Source organism: Mauremys reevesii, linkage group 5 (genome assembly GCF_016161935.1).
Source record: "Mauremys reevesii isolate NIE-2019 linkage group 5, ASM1616193v1, whole genome shotgun sequence".
NCBI lineage: Eukaryota > Metazoa > Chordata > Testudines > Geoemydidae > Mauremys > Mauremys reevesii.
Window position 1 is genome coordinate 66,411,996 of NC_052627.1, and position 21,740 is coordinate 66,433,735.

Consider the following 21,740-nt stretch of genomic DNA (forward strand, 5'->3'; position numbering starts at 1 on the left):
TAAAAAATACTAGCTGCCTATTTAATTTTAAAAACAGCAAAAAATATCCACCTCCCTTTCCATTTCTTATAAGGAGCCTTGAAGTTTAAATCTCCTCAGTGTGAGAGATATGCTTGCTTTGATCTGCTTAGCTCTTGGAAGTCCAGGAGCTCCAGGCTGCTGGCCCCGTGCTGCCCGGGGTCCCTAGGTACAGCTCTGTCCGCCACTAAGGAATTCCCCCCCCCCCAAAACCCCCTGTAACATTTTGCAAATCCCAGTTTGAGAACCACAGCTGTAGGGTGAAAAACAATGGAGACCACCACTACAAGGGAAATGGAAAGATTCACTCATTCACATCCACCCACAAAGTTCCCATGATTTTACTACAAACCACTCACATTGTCATAAAACCATCATCTTTATTTAAGTTACGCTACCTTGGAGCTTCATAATTACCCAAGTTATCATAATTTTGAAGTCAATATCACAACAGTTAACAAATAGCAAATTAATATATAATTAATGTATAATTAGGATGAAGCTATGTGACAAAAGTATTAACACCAAGTTCCACTACTGAAATTATTTACCTTTGTAACATTGCCTACCCCAGTGAACCAGACTATAACTCACATGTAGTCTCACATGGCTGCACAGGGAAGTAAGGGGACACAAGGCAGTTGCCACCCTCATGTGCAGCTTCCCGGGACTTGCCTGGTTGTGAAGAGAGGGAAACAGAGCAGGGTCTGCCTAGCATCTGGGTTGGGAGAGGGCAAAGCCTAGCGCCTGTCCGCATCACACTGGCCAACAGAGCTGACCAGGTCTGAAGAGGAAGTAAAATGCATGTTACAAACAGGTGCAATAACTTACTGTCCCCTAGATCATCACTGATCTTGCAAGGATTTCAGCTACATTGGGATCAAAATTGTACAACAGCTTAAAAAAAATTGAAATTATTGAATGTGACCTTAAGCCCTCATTCAACCTTGAACACTAGCCTAAAATAGATCAGATGTAAATTCTGTGGTATGGTCATTAGTAGAGCTGGGCAAAAACATGGTATTTTCTGTGAAAATTGTCAAAACAAATGAATTTTTTCCCAAAAAATTCTAACTGAAATTTCTAGCTTTTTTATGGAAAAAAAATCCCATTTCAGTTTCTCATTTAAAAAAAAAATCAGAAGTTAAAAAAAAAACAAAAAAACAATCTGCAAAAATTTTCCTTTCTAAGTAAAGATATTTTGGGATGATTATTTCCCTCCCAACCAGCTTTACTCCTTAGCTCTTTAATACATAAGAGCAGAGAAATTTTGCAAAAGCACATGAGTAAATTAGCATGATTCCTGACTGGAGGTTACCCACATCAACTCCCATTAATAGAAATACAAATCATTTAGCTAAATCCCCTTACCTCACATAAGTGCTGTATACAATGGGGGTTAGGTTGGTATAACTATGTCACTCAAGGGTGTGGATTTTTCACACCCCTGAACAACACAGTTATACCAATATAGATCTGTAGTGCAGACCTGCCCTCAGGAGTATAACAGCTAAATACAAGATGAAACAGAATATTTAGCATAAGTAGTTAACACATTTCAAGGGACCAGTCAAAGTGCATTGTCCCCTTGAAATGTGTTAACTATTTTTGCTAAACATTCTGTTCCATTCTGTATTTAGCTGTGACACTAAGGCCTTGTCTACACTGGCACTTTACAATGCTAAAACTTTCTCACTCAGGTGTATGAAAAAAAACACACCCTGAGCGATGCAAGTTTCAGTGCTGTAAAGTGGCAGTGTGGACAGTGCACCTGGAACAGCAGTGTTAGGATTAGAACTATGAACCATTGACATCCTAGACAAGGATCTTATCTCTATACTTATAAACCCTCTCACCATTTAGCATGGGATTATTTTGTTTCTGAATTCTCCTATATAAGGATATATGCTGGTTTTAGTTTCAAAAAAATAGATATGCTATTGATTGTCCGTAACTTAATTGATTCCTTTACCAAAAGGTAAAATTACCCTGAAGAAATATTAAACCACCTAAAAATCTTCATTGGTTGCACCATGATAGGGATTTTGCAATAAACATAGAACTATTACAAGATATACAGAAAGACATTGTCTAAATGACTAGGATGCCTTGTAAATTGTGTGACCGTGTGAACAAGTTGCAGTTTTAATTAGAGCTGAATTAAATACTGTAGTGCTAATCAAGTTAAATATCCCAGAATAATAAGGGGTTCTTGCAAACAAAATCGCTAGACAATTTCAGTGCTTGGTGAAGTTCTGCAGCTGCCTGACCTAAATCATTCCTCTCTATCATGGAGAGGTGAATAGGCTAGATTCTGTCATCCTTGGAATAACGTACAACTCAACATCAGTAGGAGTGGCAGAATCTGGCCTACAGAAATAAACACAATGTGTAGAATTTTCATATCTCTGTGACATCTTTGGCTAAATCAATTGTGGCAACAACCACTGGCAAACAATATTAAATTCTGCCCTCAGACGTACATTCATGACTGTCATGAAAGCCAACTAAAAGTATATGCTGCTGAGTGTAAACTTCACCACTATTTTTTTTTTTGCCATGTGTGTGATTTATTTTCCAGAACTACAGTCTCATTTCCCTGACATGCATTTAAAAAAAAAGAAAGAAAGAAAAACAGTCTGCCCAACGGACAACCACAGGAAGTGGCTCTAGACTTGGTCTACGTATGTTTGTGCATACATATTATAAAGAAATAGTACGGAAAATTCAGCAATCTTACCACTTCATCATTACTTCCTCCGCTTATCATGTCAGTTGGCCAATTTCTTGAGGTGGTGCGGAGGAGTATGGAAGAAAGTTATACAGGTGTTGTAGTTTTGTATTTTATGGGGAAAATTATGAAGTGTTAAGATTTTTCCATTAAAAAAAGTAGGTTAAAAAAAGGTGCTTTAAAAAGATGGTTCATTCTTCAGTTTGTTCTCCTATGCAACCCTATTTCTTTTCCTCCCTCTAATTGAACAGAATTTTGTTTATCTTTGTTCAGGGAGTGGGGAGGGGGTGAATTAAAAATCCAATAGAATGTAAAAAAATACTTGATTAGTCAAAAAGCAGATAAGTAACTGGCTCTAGATTCTGCCTTTCATGTATACTAATATGTTTTCCTAGGAACCTGTCACATCCCTTGTTGTTTTGGATATTAATCAACAACTTCTTAGTTTCAGCAACACTCTGATGTGTTAACATATGCAAGGAACATCTGATGTTACAGAAAATTGTTGCAGCTTTAAGGCCACTCATCATTGCTCCCTTCCTATTCACTTTCGTATCTTATGTCTTTGCCCTCCCAGTGTTCTCCGCTTTGCCAATAATGCCAAACTCTGTCACCTGTTTCCCCTCTTCCCTTACACGTGCCTTTTTTTCATGCCACACCTTATGCAAGGCATGCCCTTCTCCATATAATCATCATTCTCCTGACATTCAAATCCCTTCAAGATTAACTTCTACCATGACACCTATGGAAAACCGCCAAATAATAAAGGCTAGGCAGATGGCTAGTAGTGATTATTTATATCATAAATAAAGAAATGTTAATATCTTTTAAAAAGTAATTTGGACTGAAAGCCTGCTAATAATGCAACATTGAAATTAGGCTAAGGTTTCTAACCATCAGAGGAGTGAAATTCTGGAACAGCTTTCCAAGGGGACTAGTGGAGGCAAAAAAAAAAAAGCTTGATAAGCTTACTGAGCTTCATAAGTTTATGGAGGCAATAGTATGATGAGATTGCCTACAATGGCATGTGGCCCATCTGCAACTGCTAGTAGCAAATATCTCCAGCTGTTGGAGATTGGACACTAGATGGGAAAGGCTCAGAGATACTACAGTGAATTCTTTCCCAGATGTCTGGCTGGTGGGTCTTGCCCACATGTTCAAGGTTTAACTGATGGCCATATTTGGGACTAGAACGTAATTTTCTCCCAGGTCAGCTTGGCAGAGACCTTAGGGTTTTCCACCTTCCTCTGCAGCATGGGCACAGGTCACTTGCTGGTTTGAACTAGAGTAAATGGTGGATTCTCTGTAATTTGAGGACTTCAGTACCTCAATCAGAGCTTATGGGTCTATTTCAGGAGTGCATTGCTGAGGTTCTGTGGCATGCAATGTGCAAGAGATGAGACTAGAGGATCCCGATGGTCACTTCTGGCCTTAAAGTCTGTGAGTCTAACGCCTATATAGCCATATTTCTTATCACTTCTCCTCCTCCTCACCCATTCCCTTCATTTGTCACATCCATTTGTTACATCTTATCTAAAGTTATATTGCAACCTCTTTGGATAAGGGAATCATCTCTTACTAGGTGTTTGTACAGTGCCTGTAATGACTGGGTTGTAGGTGGCTGGCCCAGTAATGCCTGTTGGTCCAGGGTCAAAGGCAGGAGTCAGGACTAGTTACCAGGCTGAGTCAGCAGACAAGGTCAAGCTGGGCCATGGTCAAAGGCAGGAGTTAAGAGCAAGACAGAATCTGTAGCAGTAGCAAGCCAGTGTCTGCCTTATTGCTCAGACAGCCATAGGTGCTGGAACTAGGGGTGCTACTGCAACCCCTGGCTTGAAGTTGTTTCCATCATATACAGGAGTTTATAGTTTGGTTCAAAAGCTCTGAGCACTCCCACTATACGAATTGTTCCAGCACCCATGCAGACACTGGCTTGCTACTGCTACTGCAGACAGTGCCCTGGAGAAACTTCCTGGTTTAAATAGTTGGTGTGGACTAATCAGGCGGCTGCAGTATTCTGTCGCTCTGGGCTCTTTGGGTGATACTTGCTGTAGTGGCTAACCCTCCAATAATTGTTGGATGCTGCTTCACCTGGCTCCCCAGTGGCAATGTGAAGATGTCAGACACCTGAGGCTCTGGAATGTTTGGTTTTAGACCCATGGTTCCTTACAGTGCCTCCCTCAAAGGATTCTCAGGTTTGTCTGAAGTCTCCAGACACTAGTATATTGCAACCACTAGGTGGTAACTTCAGGTTAAGGCACAGGACTAGGATTCAGGAGATTTGGATTCAATTCCTTGATTTGTTGCAGATTTCCTGCATGACTTCAAGTAAGTCACTTAACCTCACTGTGCCTATCTGTAAAATGGGGATAATTCATTTGCAACTGGGCTCTGATTTTCTCAAAAAGTTCATGAATTTAGCAAACATTTTGACAGACCTGGACCAAGATTTGAGTTTGGAACCAAACCTGGAACCAGGGGATTTTCTTGTGGTTTAGGATTTCATTGCAAACATTTCACATAGGTCTACAGTGTTTTGAGACTAAAGTTCAGAGTATTTACATTTCTGTGATTTAGCGTGGACCATCAAAGCCATTGCAGAGTGTGTCCAAGGTTACTGGTGATGGGCAAATGATTTTCAGCCCATAAATTAAACAGTAACTGAGAGCAATGGAACAGAGCATGTCTTAAAATGTGAGATTATCTATTATCCCCTATCAGTGATAAAATCTTTGTTATTAATATCATTATGAAGAATTCTCCATGTAAGTGCAACGTGTGGCTATTGCCTTCATGCTATCTCTTGTGAAGTCAGAAAAAAAATGCATCCTTTGTACATCCTCAAACTACGACATTCCTGGTCATCTAAGAAAGGCTCATATTGAGCTTTATCTTCTCCCAATCAAAAAAAAATCAGTTTTGGCGTCAGCTCTGTCAACAAGTCACTGGAGGACCTAGATAGATGATGGCTATAAATTAGGAGTAAAATAATAATTCTCAGATCAGAGCGTGAGAGGTAGAGAGAATCCCTCCCCCACTCCCCATGGTATTATGATTGCAGGATGTAACATACTGTCTTTCAAAGAGAAAGTTTGGCAATAACTGCACACACACAGGAGAGACCCTTGTAAATGCTATAAAACTTGAAACCTACCAGAATCTCTCATACTCTGAGGGATGAGACCCGCTCAATAGAATGGTTAGCCTAACCCTAAGGAATGCAGTAAGTGGTGAATCTGCAGACCCACTACTGTACTTGTCTGTTTCTTCTAGCTGGCATATTGCCCAAACACAGTAAAGTATTTCACAGGTGCCCAGCTGCATTACTGGAGTGTTTAACCTTTCACATTGTCAGAGACATGAAACCAGATTAAGGCCTAAGTGAACCTTCTGCCCACTCTCTATGCCAGTTCCTAGGCTCTACCACTTTAATCACTCAAGAACTAAACCTCTTAGTAAGCACAATTTAAATACTCACACTGATAAAGTTTAGGTTTCCATGGACAGCTTGTGATTTTTAAATTTAAATCAAAATGCAAACTAGTAAGTAAAATAAGGGCTAAATTGATAAGAAATAAAATGTAGCACCTGAGTTTTGAGGTATTCCTGTTTAAAGCAAAACCAGCATGGATTTTTTACATCCCTAAGAGATCTTTCTAGAATTACCTGTAAAACATTGTCACTTAATGGTCTAGTTATTTTAAAAGGACTTTGTAACACCTTTTGTTAGACAGGTTCAGCCTCAAGGAATATTTATATATATTTACATGGAAAGTGTCATATTATGGCTAAAATTTGATATGCACAAAATGTGAGGAAATTCAAGGTTATGGATCTCATACAACCATAGTTCAGCTCTCATACACATATGTAACAGTAAGAATACTTAGCACTTTGCCTCCTCTAAACCCTTTAAGCCTCACAATTTCCCTAAGGTAAGCAGGTATAATTGTTTCCATTACACAGATAAGAAAACTGAGGGTACGTCTACACTACGGGACTATTCCGAATTTGCATAAACCGGTTTTGTAAAACAGATTTTATAACACATTAAATCGGGTGTGGTGTCGTCATGTCCGAGGCTAGCCGATTTCTGAGCGTTGCACTGCACTGTGGGCTTCTATTAGCTATCCCATAGTTCCTGCAGCCTCCCGCCCCTTGGAACTTCGGGTTGAGATCCCAGTGCCTGATGGGGCCAGGTTGCTAGCCATATTGCACCTTCCATCCTGCTGCTGTCTATAAGCCCCCCAGGCACAGGGGCTGGGGGCAAAAAAAAATTGGGAATCCCCTGAGTCAATCCCTCCTTTGGTATCTAAAAAAAATGTGCTGCCTAATATAGGCAAGTGTGCTAGAGAACCCACCACCTCCCTGTGTGTGAGAGAGAGAAATTTATATCTGTATGCTCAGGGGGGTGCCTGTAAAAAACCCCCACCTGTGATTTCGTTTCTTCCCAGCCTTTCTTGGCTACTGTGTGATGAATTAATAAAGAATGCAGGAATAAGACACACTGTTAGACTAGTGATGAATGGAAGGCAGCAGGCAGCCAGCTGCTATGATAGTCAGACAGGACATTAAGTGTGTAGGAGAGAAGCCCAGCATGCTAGGGGGGGCAAACTTTCTCTTTTCTTTACACAGGGGTGGGGGCTGATGGAGCTCAGCCCTGTTGCTATGATGAGGATGGTTACCAGCCATATTGCACCATCCATCCACCAGAAAAATTAGGGGGGCCAAGCTGATGATGCGGGGTTACCAGTCCTTTTTTACCATCAGCTGAAGCTGTGATCATGGATGGATTTCCAGCTTTTTGCATGATCAGCTGATGCTGATGATGATGAGGATGATCATCCATCATATTGCCCATTCCACGCCCATGGCGGGAGGAGGATGTTGTTGTTGACTGCTGCACTCGTCTCTCTGCAGCATTCAGTAAAGATAGGGGGTGACATGTAAAGAGTCAGAGAGGATGTTTTTACCTTTTTTGGGGGGGGGGTGGGGGTGGGGTGAGAGATTTGCCAAGCCATGCCATGACCGGCGGACTGTGTTTGACCTAGAAGCATTTGGAGCTCAGCCAAGAATGCAAATAATTTTCAGAGGCTGCAGGAACTGTATGATAGCTCCAGTCCTCCCCATCCCATTTGATTGATTCTTTTGGCTTTCGTTTACACTGTGTCGCTGCAGTCGCTGAGTCGTCTGCTATGGCGTCTGTCTGGAGATTTTAAAAAGGATTCTGAATTTCATCTTCTGTAACGGAGCGCTGATAGAACGGATTTGCCTGCCTCAGCGATCACATCCGCATGGTCATGCGCATGGAGTTCTTTTTTTTTTGATTTAGGACTGCGCCTGATCCCCGCTGATCGGAGCCACGCGGGCAAACAGGAAAAAAAAAAAAGTTCTTTGTTTGTTTTTCTGTTGTACTGACCTGTCTCACGAGAGTTCAGATCCAGGCGCGGCGGGGTGGTGGTGTGTGGGAGATAGCCGAGGCCCCAATACCGATCATCAGCCACCCCAACCCTACCTAATCCGATATGTTAATACCCTGGCGCGTTCTACTCTCTCGTAGGGAGGAGCAGAAACCGGTTTAAAGAGCCATTAAAATCGATATAAGCCTCCCCTGTGTGTGTGATTTTGGCGTTAAATCGGTTTTAAGCTCCTAAAACCGATTTAAACGCCTAGTGTAGACCAGGCCTAAGCTATATACAGGTTATGGCCTTGAACCTACAAGACTTCTGCATGTGCTTAGCTTTAAACACTGGAGCCAATGGGACAACTCATATGCTTAAAGATAATTCTGCAAAGATTTATGCATTTGTTTAAGTCATAAGTGATTTGTTCAAAGCCATAAAAGGTCTGATCCTGCTCCCATACAATCCAATGGCAAAATTCCCATTGCCTTCAATGGTGAACGATCAAGTCCATAGTAATTCATACACAGAAAATTAAACAAACTTCAGGAGCTCTTAACTCCGAATCTCTAGCCCACATTGCAGTACTTTGTTACTGTACATGCTGTGCCTTACTATATATGCTATGTGTCCAAGTTACAGTTGCTGTAGCAACTGTGATAATGAATTCCCTGATGTGTAATGTAAATCTTAGCTTCGATGCTGCATTAGTGTGGGGTGGGAGGTTTCCCCTCATTAAACTTATTGTTGTTTAAGGGGATAAAAAGGAAATAACTCCCTAAATTTGTGTTAGCAAAATTCAAGAACAGCATACATTTGATTTGGAGTTCAGTCAGATTGGGATACTAAGCCAGATATAAGTTCTACTTCTTAGTATCAGATTATACCTCATTTAATTTGATTGCCAACCAATCAAAATTAAAAATCACTGAAGACTGTTTTCTAAGCCCTCAGTTTTATCATCTCATAAAGGGTAAATCATCTACTTGAAAGTTACCAACTTGGGGAGCATCTGATTTATGAACAGTTCCCAAATGTCAGAGATCTATTACTTTCTGACAGTCATTCTACAACAATTGATTCTAAAGAATTTTGATTGGGACTTGGGTGAAATACATGCTGCTTGGAACTGACTTAATATGTAAAACATCACTCACCTCCTTTCTTTGATGTATCATTCCTACAAATCCAGTAAGCTTCCAGTGCTACGTATGTATCATGGACCCTGGTGGACAGCCCTTTTATAAAGCTAAAAATGTCATTATGATGAATCACAATCTGAGATCTCAATTTGGTGCTAAACCCAGAATATATTATACACAAATGCAATTCCTTCCAGAGCAGAAAAAGATTAATAAAAGTTGTGAAATTATGGAAATTGCTTGCTGATATATTTTAAGAGAGTCTAGGGCTCACACCTCTCAACAGCTATATCAAGTGGCACATGACGAAAATGTAAGAAAGTCATTCAAAATCCATGACATCATGCTAATGAGGGCCCATATGGTGTCTCATTGATACTCCTACACCATTCCAACATTCTCTGTCTTCACCTGGGTTCCCAAATGGAAGCCAGAAGTTAGTTTAAAATTATGTTTGCATATTATGAGTCTCAGGGGGTGTAAATCAGTAGAGCACCTGTGACTGAAGCAATGCTAATTTACACCAGCTGAGAATCTGGCCTTACATTACAAGTATTATTATTCTATCTTCATTTAGAAGACATGGGCATATTATACAAGCCTCTGAGCCCATTTAATTTTAAAAAAAATTACAATTAGTAACAAGTTCCAACACTCAGTCCCCAACCAATATGTTTTAATTACTGTATGCATTTCTAAAATCTCAACCTAATCACAACAACTAGAGTATTACAGCAACCAGCAAACCAGCATACATAAAGAGGAATTCGAAATCACTGTCTATCCCCGATCAAATTGTCTCCCATAATCCTTTAGCCTGTCTATAACAAAGTTCTTTCCATTTAACAGAGATACCTATACTGGTATAATCCCCCATGTGGACACCCTAGCTCCTGGAAAAGAGTGCCTTTTTTTGGTTTATTTTATCTCACTTGGGAAGAAGTTTAAGCTAAACCAGAAAAAAGACACTTGTGCTGGAATGTGCACGTGTTGTGCTCTGATGCATCCCAGAACATCAATCCCAAAACACAAGGAAATTGAAGCAGGGCACACAAGTGGATGGTCAATCAACACATTTAATAACCATGAACCAGTTAAGTCAGCAACAGTCTGAACAAAATATAACAGTCCAAATGGCACATATGTAGCGGCAGGCCCTGAATAACTTCACACACACACACACACACACACACACACACACACTGAGTTCAGGCAGCAGAAGCCAGGAACAGGAAGCAATAAGCAGGAAGGCACACACAGTCATCACAGAGTGTGTACCAGAAGCTGTGGGTAATACTAGTATAACTAAACCTGTATTACTGGTAAAACTTTCCAGTGTAGACAAAGCCCAAAAAGTCAATAGATGAGTTTTGCATCACACCTTTAATGTGAGCAGATAGATTGTAACAGCTTGGCAGCATTTTCCTAAACATACACCCCCTTGTTAGCCACAGTTGATCCTGCTGGGAGAGGGTTAAGTGAAAGTGGCGATTCATTATCTCACCCAAATGGAGGTGGAAGTGGTTCTCTAGAGATAAAGGATGTAGGGTCTGGGCTTGGTAGACCCAAAGTAGGAACTCTAAGAGCAGCAAAGCCTGAGGAGACTTGAACTGAATTTTGTTATCAACCACTTTGCTAATAAAGGCAAATCTCAGGAAGGGGATGAGGCTTGACCTTACCTGATGGCTTAGTCTACATGACCCTTTTCCCCTTACGATTTCTCTGATGCTACCATTAGTGCAGCTCCATTTTGGTACCAATGGGGGAAGTGCTACTGTAGACAACATGCTAGCAGCTCCAGCACTTGAATTCCTATGTGGTCGAGGCTTGCAGGATAGGACAACACAGAACTTCAGATGCTTCTGGTTCTCCTAATAAGTGTTCCCACCATCGGCTACCAACAATGGGAATTTTTCAAGAAAAAAAAAAAAAGACTAACGCTGACTTTGTTTCAGAGCAAGCTGGGAAAGGTACCTGCTCATAGCCATATTCTGACAGGCTGACAAGGGGAGTTTTCCTTAAATTGTGGCCTTTTTACAGGCCATGCATATGCTGGACTCCATCCATCTTACTTAGCAGCACGACATGGTGTATGCTGAAATAGCTCATATCGGGCTTGTCTACACCACCGCGCGGGTGAATCTAAGATATGCAACTTCAGCTGCATGAATAGCGTAGCTGAAGTTGACGCACTTAGATCTACTTACCGTGGTGTCTTCACTACAGTAAGTCAATAGCTGATGCTCTCCCATCGACTCCACTTGCGCGTCTCATTCTGGTGGAGTACCGGAGTCGACAGGAGAGCATTCAGCGGTCCATATATCGCATCTACTAGATGAAATAAATAGCACCCTGCTGGAGCGATCGCTGCCCGCCTGTTGATTCATTTCCTAATTCAGGATCACTTCCAGGGCCAAATCCAAAACACCACCCCATTGTAAGAAGGAAGAAAAGTGTTACATAACAATGACCAAGAATTATGTCAAACAAAAAAATATGCAGGAGGAGAGGTAGCAATTAGATTGTTCTCTACATCATTACAGTATCAGAAGTGCTAGGCAGAGAACTTGAACAATGTGCTCTGTAAGAGCATGATACAATGCCATTGATTTTGAATTTCCTTCATAAAATACAAAGTGCTTTACTATGAGATTTAGTCTCAAACCAAATAAAATGAAAGAAAAGCTTCTACAGAGAGTTTTAGAAGGAGGAAGTGACTTACTGGAATGCTAGAAGAAAGTGAAACAGTTCCAAAGAATACAGAAACAGAAGTGAAAGTGTGACCCTCAGCCCAGCCACCTGTATCTCTGAGGATTCATGAGGAAGTGGCACAAAAGCAAAGTGAATGGAGTGGGGAGCAGATGGATCTAAGGGTACATCTACACTACGGGATTATTCCGATTTTACATAAACTGGTTTTGTAAAACAGATTGTATAAAGTTGAGTGCACGCGGCCACACTAAGCACATTAATTTGGCGGTGTGCGTCCATGTACTGAGGCTAATGTCGATTTCCGGAGTGTTGCACTGTGGGTAGCTATCCTGTAGCTATCCCATAGTTCCCGCAGTCTCCCCCACCCATTGGAATTCTGGGTTGAGATCCCAATGCAAAAACAGTGTTGCGGGTGATTCTGGGTAAATGTCGTCACTTAGGGTGACCAGACGTCCCGATTTTATCGGGACTGTCCCGATATTTGCTTGTTTGTCCCGCGTCCCGACCAATGTTAGGTCGGGACACTGGACAAACAAGCAAAGGCTCCGGAGCCCAGAAGGGCTCGTGCCCTCCCCCGCCCTGACTCTGCTCCCTCCTTCCCCCATTGGCTCCCTCCCCAAATCCCCGCCTCTTGCCAAGCATGCCATGCCCAGGAGACGCAGGGGAGTGCGGGGCCGGGGTGAGTGTGAGTCTGGCCTGGCCCCGAGCAGGCAGGACTCGGTACCTAAAGGGAGAGTATGGGGGCGGCCCGCGGGGCCAGGCGGCGGCTGTTCTCCCCACCTGGGCAGCAGGACTCGGGAGCAGCCACTGCTGCAGCTCCCCAGCAGCGTGCACGCTGCGCCCAGCCCCTGGCCAGTCGTGTCTGGGCTGGCTGCCCGGCTGGTGCAATCCCGCAGCAGAGGCATCGGCAGCCCAGCCCCATTCGTTCTCCTGCGGGACCCAAGCGGGATGGGGGGGCTGGGGCCTGCTGCCCCCACTCCGGGGCCGCCCGCGGGATTGCACCAGCTGGGCAGCCAGCCCAGACACGACTGGCCAGGGGCTGGGTGCGCGCTGGGTCCCCGCAGCAGGCCCGGGCTCGGGGGGTTAATGGGTGCTAGAGCCGCAGCCGCCAAGCTTGGCCAGCGGCTGCTTCCTCCCCCCGCGGCAGTGGGAGCTGCAGCAGCGGCTGCTCCCAAGTCCCGCTGCCCAGGTGGGGAGAACAACCGCTGCCTGGCCCTGCAGGCCGCCCCCTACTCTCCCTCCAGGTAACGCGCCCAAGTCCTGCCTGCTTAGGGCCAGGCCAGACTCACACTCACCCCAGCCCTGCACTCCCCTGAGTCTCCCAGGCCTCCCTCCAGTGCTTGCGGAGGGAGGAGGAATCGGGGGTGGGGGATTTTTTTTATTTTTTTTTTTTGCTCTGCCGCCATTTTTTTCCCCTCTGTCCCTGTCTCCCCCCCCCCCCCCCCAATGTCCCGATATTTGACCTGGGTGATCTGGTCACCCTATCGTCACTCAATCCTTCCTCCGGGAAAGCAACTGCAGACAATCATTTTGTGCTCTTTTTCCCTGGATTGCCCTGGCAGACACCATAGCATGGCAATCATGGAGCCCGTTTTGCCTTTTGTCACTGTCACAGTAGGTGTACTGGATGCTGCTGACAGACGCGGTACTGCACTGCTACACAGCAGCATTCATTTGCCTTTGCAAGATAGCAGAGATGGTTACCAGTCATATTGTACCATCTACCATGCCATTGTAAATTGGCGATGAGATGACGGTTATCAGTCGTTCTGTACCATCTGCTGCTATCATGGGTGCTCCTGGTTGGCCTCGCTGAGGTCAGCCGGGGGCGCATAGGCAAAAATGGGAATGATCCCTGGGTCATTCCCTTCCTATGTTTTGTCTAAAAATAGTCAGTCCTGCCTAGAATATGGGGCAAGTGTACTAGAGAACCAGAGAGCACAGCCGCTCCGTGTCAGAGCCCCAGAGATCCCGCAGAAATGATGAGTTGCATGCCATTCTAGGGCCCCTGCAACAACCCCACCCATTGCTTCCCTCCTCCCACACTCCTCCTGGGCTACCGTGGCAGTGTCCCCCCATTTGTGTGATGAAGTAATAAAGAATGCAGGAATAAGAAACACTTACTTTTTAGTGAGATAAAATGAGGGGGAGGAAGCCTCCAGCTGCTATGATAGTCCAGGCAGTACAGAATCTTTTCTTTATACATGACAGGGGGGTGGGGTGCTGATGGAGCTCAGCCCCCAGTTGCTATGAGGAGGACGGTTACCAGCCGTTCTGTACCATCTGCTGGGAATGACCAGAAGTCATTCCTATTTTTACCCAGGCGCACCTGGCCGACGTCACTGAGGCCAGCCAGGAGCACTCACAGGCTGATGACGAGAACGGATACCAGTCCTTCTGTACTGTACTGTCTGCCACCGGGGAGGAGAGGATGCTGCTGTTTAGCTCTCCAGCACCCCGTCTACCAGCAGCATGCAGTAGACATAGGGTGACATTGAAAAAAGACGAGAAATGATTTTTTCCCCTTTTCTTTCAGGGGCTGGGGGTGAAGGGTGTAAATTGATGACATACACCCTGAAACACCCGGGAAAATGTTTTTGACCCTTCAGGCACTTGGAGCCCAGCCAAGAATGCAAATGCTTTTTGGAGACTGCGGGGACTGTGGGATAGCTGGAGTCCTCAGTACCCCTCCCTCCCTCCGAGCCGTTTGATTCTTTGGCTTTCCGTTACGCTTGTCACGCAGCACTGTGCTGAGTCTCTGCTGTAGCCTCTGTCTGGAGATTTTTTTCAAATGCTTTGGCATTTCGTCTTCTGTAACAGAGCTCTGATAGACAGATTTGCCTCCCCATACAGCGATAAGATCCAGTATCTCCCGTACGGTCCATGCTGGAGCTCTTTTTGGATTTGGGACTGCATTGCCACCTGTGCTAATCAGAGCTCCACGCTGGGCAAACCGGAAATGAAATTCAAAAGTTCGCAGGGCTTTTCCTGTCTAACTGGCCAGTGCAGCCGAGTTCAGTTTGCTGTCCAGAGCAGTCACAATGGTGCACTGTGGGATACCGCCCGGAGGCCAATACCGTCGATTTGCAGCCACACTGACCCTAATCCGATATGGTAATACCGATTTCAGCGCTACTCCTCTCGTTGGGGAGGAGTACAGAAACCGGTTTAATGAGCCCTTTATATCGATATAAAGGGCCTTGTTGTGTGAACGGGTGCAGCGTTAAATCGGTTTAACGCTGCTAAAATTGGTTTAAATGTGTAGTGTAGACCAGGCCTGAGAGAGACAGAAGCTGGGCAAAAGAAGCTAATAGAAAGTTTTGAAAATAGTAAAGTCAGTTCTGAATGAGACTGAAAGCCAGTGCAGATTATAAAGGATGATTTTACTTCCTTGAAGTGACATTGGTCTAACTCTAGCCACATCATTCTGGATCCTGGCTGTTAAAAGAATCAGGATGTTTGCACTAGGCAAAGAAGTAGGAACTCTTTTCTCTGACTGAGGGAGAGATGGTGCCCATATGATGGGATATTTGTTCTCATTTTATCATTTTTACTGAAAAAGAGGAAGACATATTGCCTGCGGATACAGATTAAACAGCCTTATAGAGAAGGATTAAGTAGTATACTATGTATCATTCATGCCTGATCAGTTATAATAAACGCTCATGAAATTCAGTCAAAATAGAGACACTGGGCCAAATTGAATGCTGATGCAATACTGCTGAAGGCAATAGATTTAACCAGGGGAGAGTTTGCCTCTGTCTGTGTGTTCACACGTGTTTGTGATCCCTCTGCATACATTTAGGCCTGGTCTACACTATGCGTTTAAACCGATTTTAGCAGCGTTAAACCGATTTAACGCTGCACCCGTTCACACAACGAGGCCCTTTATATCGATATAAAGGGCTCGTTAAACCGGTTTCTGTACTCCTCCCCGACGAGAGGAGTAGCGCTGAAATCGGTATTACCATATCGGATTAGGGTCAGTGTGGCCGCAAATCGACGGTATTGGCCTCCGGGCAGTATCCCACAGTGCACCACTGACCGCTCTGGACAGGAATCTGAACTCTGATGCAGTGGCCAGGTAGACAGGAAAAGCCCCGCGAACTTTTGAATATTTCCTGTTTGCCCAGCGTGGAGCTCCGATCAGAACGGGTGGCGATGCAGTCCGAAATCAAAATAAAAAAAGAGCTCCAGCATGGACCATGCGGATGTGATCGCAGTAAGGGCAGGCAAATCTGTTCTATCAGTGCTCCGTTACAGAAGACGAAATTCAAAATCATTTTTAAAAAATCTCCAAACAGACGCCATTGCTGGAGCTCTTTTTTTATTTTGATTTCGGACTGCATCGCCACCCATTGCTTTCCCAGAGGAAGGAGTGACTGACGACATTTACCCAGAACCACCCGCGACAATGATTTTTGCTCCATCAGGCACTGGGATCTCAACCCAGAAATTCCAAGGGGCGGGGGAGGCTGCGGGAACTATGGGGTAGCTACGGAATAGCTACCCACAGTGCAACGCTCCAGAAGTCGACGCTAGCCTCGGACCGTGGACGCACACCACCGATTTAATGTGTTTAGTGTGGGTACGCGCACTCGATTTTATACAATCTGTTTTGCTAAACCAGTTTATGTAAAATCGGAATAATCCCGTAGTGTAGATGTACCTTTAGACACATTACAAAGAGCAGATAATTTCCTATGAAGATTGACTATAGCTTCAAAAGTCTGTCACTAGTTGAATCCTGAGAATGAAGGAATTTGGTGGAACTGTAGAGGACCAGCCAGGCATACTAATTGGCAATGCAATTCCCTGTCTAGATTTGACAACCAAAAACCTCACTTCCACAGCTACATTCTGTGTCAAAGGGGAGTTCGGTAAGGCTCTTCATCAGCATTAAGCAACGTGGGGAAAGTGAGTTAGAGGAATTTAAGGGTTAAAGTCTTCCATCACTGAATCTTTTTTCTCTGCTTTAGATACAAATTTCTGGTGCTACTGGGCACATTCTCCAACCTTTGCTGGATTTTCTTTTATTTCACTCTACAGAGGCTAAGTCCTGACTCCCGCACTAGCTAGTCTTGTAAAATTTTCTAGAAAAACCTGTCCCCAATCTCTATCAGCACAAGTAGATAAGAGCTTGTACTCCTCTCACAAAGGGAATAGCTTAGCTCTGTAAACAGAATTACATTTAATGAGCTCAGGGTGATAGCATTGACAATGGCGCCCCCTTGGGACACTATATTGAAATCACATTGGTTTGGAGACTGGAAACTATATCAGTTGTCTTTATACCTACTTCAGCGACTGGCCATCTATCAGGCATTAGTGTCTTGGTTCTGTTCAGGTAACTTTTTAAAATCTGTATGTTTTGAATAGTTAAGACAAACTTTTTGGCCTGCAAAACTGGGATGGAAATTCCATGTTTACCTCAATTTTTACAAATGTTCTAGGGACACCAGGGACAGTCACAAAAATCAAGGAGTCATAAAACTGAAAGAATCTAATATAAAAATATCAGGTGAGATATGGGTTTGGAAAACATGGAGACTAAAGCTTCAGAAAAAAAATTAGGATTTACTCACAATAATGACTTGTCTAGAAGAATTCCAAAGCACTTAAATTTTAAAACACATACTCATACATACACCTATGTACACACACACCACTTCATCCATCACTGCTGCTCCAGCCCAGTAGGTTATTTAAGGTCCAAACAGAAAGACGGCTAGTGATTCTTTGATAAAAAATTACTTGAGAGCATATTTAAGTATAGAGGGAGCAGGGGAGAGATAGATGAAAACCAATAAACTATCTGTGTCAGTAAGGCAGAAGAAAAAACACTTTTGTCCATGTAAAGATCAATGGTTGCATCAATACTTTCATTTTCATATCCCATATGTGTGGTCTGGGAAAATAGGTGCAACAAAGGGTGCAGGCAGTGGCTTGCTTATCTCAGCAACCTGCGCATCAGATCTATACAACAGTCTAAACATTTTCCTGTGTTCCTTATCCTCTCTCCCCAAAAGGTCTCATTCCAGTTAAAGGTCTCATCCAAACATCACTTCCAAGCTAATGATGTCAGTTATGTGAAATTTAAACTGATTGACCTTGAATGAAGTAATCATTTGTGTAACATTAGTGTACCTTAGGCAGATATCCCAAAGCATGCTATAAGTTAGAGGAGACCCAGAGTTGGCCCTATTAAATCAGCAGGTTCTTTAACTGGATTTTAATTTTTATGCAGGACTTAAAATGGCATGACTCTTTAAAAAGGCCAAGAAATCTCTGATGTGCTGTAGGTCCTGGAGCACTGGGGTTACCAGTTCAACAACAACTATTTTGGTGACAATTCAGCCCCAAATACCTTCTTGAATCTGACTCAGAAGATGGAGATTCTGGATGAGGAAGTATATGGTGCTGGCCTCTAAAACTACATTGGGGAACCTTAGGAAAACAAAAGCTATTATAAAAAAGCAGCATGAAGCTAGTTCACCTAAAAGACCAGGTGATGGCTCACCTGGCTAAGAGAGCCCCAAGAAATAATCAGCATTCCATATATAAAACTTTCAGGTAAAAAACTGTGAGGTTATTTGTTGAGGAGCATGTTGGGCCTTTAAGGGTGTACCCTGTGTGCGGGGCAGCACAGAGGCACACTGTGCCCTGAGGTCATCCCAAGCTATTGTGCATATCTGCTGCAGCTCCAGAGGCATGGCCACCCTGCCGGGCTTTGTAAGGATGCAGTATTTGTTCCCCCATACCTTGGACAGAGCAAATGCCAGTGGAAGGAGGGGGTCATGGCTCCTTCCCACCCACTTTGGGGAGTCTAGCATCTCTATTGGCAGCAGTCTCATGGAGTCCTTGGATGTGGGAGAGTCGCTGCACAAGGACAGAAGAAGGCTCTGTTCTCTCTCCATTGCCATGTCCACTGAACAAAACTACCTCAACTATTTTTCCCATAGGTTCCACGGTTTATTTCTTGGATTCAATTTCCAGGATTAGAACTCAGGACAGTGTTCATTCCTCCAGGCTACATACATATTTACATATCCCACCACTGGTTTTTATTCCCATTGTCTATTGCTGCTTTATACTGAAGTTGCTCCAGAATGCCAGAGACCCACTACTCAAAACTTTTTGTACATTAAAGCAGTGGAGCTGACTGGATGCAGTGTTTTCTAAAAAATAATAAAAAAATTAGTAGACCACTTTATTTTTATATACAAGATAAATTTTAAATATTTTACTATTATTTATATATGGTGTCTTAGGCACTTGGCAGAGATACGAAGGCATGCATTCTGCCCCAAATTGCTTACCATCTAAGGCCCTAATCCTGTACTGACAACTATGTTGGTGAAACCCTCAGCCCACCCAGAGCTTTAAGGATTCCAGTGGAGCTCTATATGGGTACAGGGTTCTACCCATGTGATCCTCAGACCAGTGCCAAAAATAAACAACCCACAAAACAAGGGAGGGTAAAAAAAGGAAACAACTGAAAAGCAAAGCAATTGGATGGTGAAGTTGAACACACATCACATTGCTTCCAAGACTTTTATATGGGTTTTTTTGTTTGGTTGGTTTCTGAGGTACACCTTATTTTCAGTAATTTAAGTGGGGAGCAAGCCAAAGTTAATAGGGGCTACTACAAACAACTCAGGCTAGATGTTATGAATATAAAAATCAATATATAGCATTTTACATGCAGGAAGATACTTTTAAAACCCCTAATTAAGGGAGCTGGGAAAGAGAGCTACTTTTACTTGGGATATCAGCCTAACAAAGCATGGGATTGAGTCATACTGGTAAATTACAGATTTCTGGAGTTCTGAGGAGAATTGTAAAGTATGTGTTTATGACAGAACTGCTATTCCACATAATACTCTTAGGATAATTGGATGAAATGCACGATGGTGGATAATCCTGCTTCTCAAATGATACCAAGTACATTTATTTCTTAAGTGCCTTTAGGGCCCCAGAGCATCAGAGAAACTTCACTTTGCTTAGATAAATGAAGCTAAGAAGGGGGTTTCTGTTCTTTATCAGTTTTATTTCCTATTAAAATGTCCAAAAGAATTGCATCTACACAGTACTGATGGTGCTCGATGCAAAGTGAGCTCCTAAAGTATCTCCTTAAGCCTTGACAGGACTTAGGTTGGTTGTAAATAAGATACGTGAGTGTTAATAGATAGGACAGTGTTTATAAAGAGAGGTGTTTAGCTGAGGAAATAAGTGTGGTATTGAAGGATATATTTTGCATATTGTTCAGCAACTTCCATTTGTTGCTGTTATCAGATTCCAAACTCTCCAGCAAAAATTCAGGTCAGATAATGTCTACAGCAGATACTGTCACTGTCAAATTACATATACTGAACTTCATTTGCTGTTGAATTATAATTCAGTTAACAGACTGAGAACTGAATTCTATTCCTTCATGCATCAGCATCCATAAGTGTGTGCGAGGCTACTGGACACAGTGGAGGGGACAGATAGGCAGACAGTGGATGACATACTGCCAAGTCCCAGCATAAAGATAGAGCTGTGGAGGAGAGCTCTAGCTCACACCATTGAGAAAAGGTCCATCTGAGGAATTCTGCTTTGCCTCGTCCCCTCGTCCTGCCCTGCTTAGCAGGCCAGAGTATCCAGCCCTTAACAAGAGCTGAAGTAAAAAGTCTGTTTTCCATTAACCACCAGTTCAAAAAAAATTTGTCCTTCAGCTCCCTTTATACTGCCAAAGCATTGGTGTAATACAATAAACATAGTAAATGTTTTATATATGCATATTCCTAACTTTAATATTCTATGTATTTAAATATTATATTTGCCTACTTTCTAAGGATGCATCATTTGCCAGTTGTGTTTTCTCTGCACATCACCTCAGTGTTCAGACTAGTAGAGTATTTGTGAATTTTTCCTAGATGAAAAGTGTTGCTCAGTTCACAGCCTTTATGAGAAAATCAGTACTGGGGCCAGGCCCCCTCCGGGCAGCGTTGCTCAGGGGGCACTTTGCACCCCACTGCCCAGAGAGCTGGAGCAGCAGCAGCACCTGTGCCTGGGCAGCGGCAGTGCCTCCTCCCGTCCCTCACTTTCTTCTCCCGCGCTCCGAACTGGGTGCCCCGCTGCACCCCCTCCATGCCACGAAGCTGCAGGTGCTCTGCCTAGTGCCAGAATGTCTTGAGCTGCTGCCACGGCAGCTTCCCCCCTCTCGCCACCGAGCCGAGCTGTGCTGGGACCCAGAGCTCCAGCAGCTGCCTCCCAGACACCCCGCTCATTGGCTCGCCCGCCACTGACCTCACTGGAATCGCTCACGCCCACCGCCGGCCTCGCATAGGGATTCTTTATTATAAGGGTGCCTGCTGGCGCCATGGTAACCCCTAACTAAGGCGCTGCTTTTGAAAAATGTGCTGAGGGGAAGCGGCTGCTTCCCCTGCAACCCCTAGCTATGCTACTGCCTGGCTGGGATGATTTAGTTAGGGTTGGTCCTGCTTTGAGCAGGGGGTTGGACTAGACGACCTCCTAAGGTCTCCAGCAGCGGATGGGAGACATCCTGCTCCTCCGGCAGCTCTCCTCCAACTGAAATGGAAGGACTGCCTTTTCTATTTCCAGTTCCTGTCCGCCCCTCTGCTTCTGGTGGGGAAGTCGCGGGTGACCTGGCTCTGCCCACCAGACAGCAGTCATGGGTCTCTCCTAGTCTGTCATTGAGGGGGGCCACACCCCCTCGCTACACTTCTCTAATAT

At 43.8% G+C, this 21,740-nt stretch overlaps 1 long non-coding RNA gene across 2 annotated transcripts in view; it reads right to left on the reverse strand.

Moving 5' to 3' along the window:
* Positions 1-21,740, reverse strand: part of LOC120406696 — a 66,142-nt gene that overhangs the window by 41,474 nt on the left and 2,928 nt on the right. The gene's annotated exons all lie outside the window — the stretch shown is intronic.